At 44.4% G+C, this 971-nt stretch overlaps 1 protein-coding gene across 13 annotated transcripts in view; it reads left to right on the top strand.

The window, feature by feature from the left end:
* ppfia1 (PTPRF interacting protein alpha 1) overlaps positions 1 to 971 on the top strand; it is a 48521-nt gene that overhangs the window by 42341 nt on the left and 5209 nt on the right. The gene's annotated exons all lie outside the window — the stretch shown is intronic.

The following is a 971-nucleotide window of genomic DNA, read 5'->3' as shown; positions in this document are numbered from 1 at the left end:
TCTTTGTGTCTGTACAATAGGAACAGTTTCCAGTGTGGCGTTATGAGTCTGAGGAGGCTCAACTATGACAGGAAGGAGCTGGAGAGGAGAAGGGAAGAGTCTCAGTACGAGAATAAAGGTAACAAACACCCTCCTGATTTACGAGTCCAACTAAATTCCAGAGATTCACCAATACACATTCACCCACTTTAAATGACGCTATAATACACTCAGGCTGGATCTCTGTCACTGTTCTGGCATTTCAGAAGTGCTGGTGTGGAGTAACGAGCGTGTGATCAGCTGGATTCAGGCCATCGGGCTGAAAGAGTACAGTGGCAACCTTTATGAAAGCGGGGTCCATGGAGCGCTGCTCGCCCTCGACGAAACGTTTGATCACAATACCCTGGCCCTACTGCTGCAGATCCCCACGCAGAACACACAGGTACACACAGCTGCTTCACCAACTTAAAGCCTATAGGCTTTAAGTTGGGATGCCACACCGAATTGAAAATTGTTGACCGAAGCTGAAAGTGAACATAATGGAAAAACTTTCCCGAATACAGTACACAGGTCTTCACATGTTTTCCATTTATTTTGCCAATTTTTTCCATAAATGAAATGGTCAGAATGAGCTTTATCCTCAGTGTTTCCTGCAGGATTTGCAGAGACTATGAAGTAAATTACATGAGTCCGTTTACTTTTAATGGACACATGTAATTTGTTTTATACTTTCTGTGAATATAATCCAGTTAATCTTATTTCCATCCTGTACAGACGCCTTATTTTGAAAACCGGACGTTGTCGCATGTGTTTCCTCCTCGCGCTAAATCCATCCAGTCCGACCCGGTTTGATAAATAATGTTGTACGTGGTTCTCGTCTTCACACTAAAGAGCCAAACTGACAGGATAAAGTCTCTAACCTGCCTGTCAGCTCGCTCTGGGCCGCTTCACTTACCGTAAAGGCTGGAATACGTGTGCACTCCAAATGTAGG

Source organism: Micropterus dolomieu, linkage group LG20 (assembly GCF_021292245.1).
Source record: "Micropterus dolomieu isolate WLL.071019.BEF.003 ecotype Adirondacks linkage group LG20, ASM2129224v1, whole genome shotgun sequence".
NCBI classification, from domain to species: domain Eukaryota; kingdom Metazoa; phylum Chordata; class Actinopteri; order Centrarchiformes; family Centrarchidae; genus Micropterus; species Micropterus dolomieu.
The sequence above is the reverse complement of the archived record's forward strand: the minus strand, read 5'-3'. Positions and strand labels throughout refer to the sequence as shown.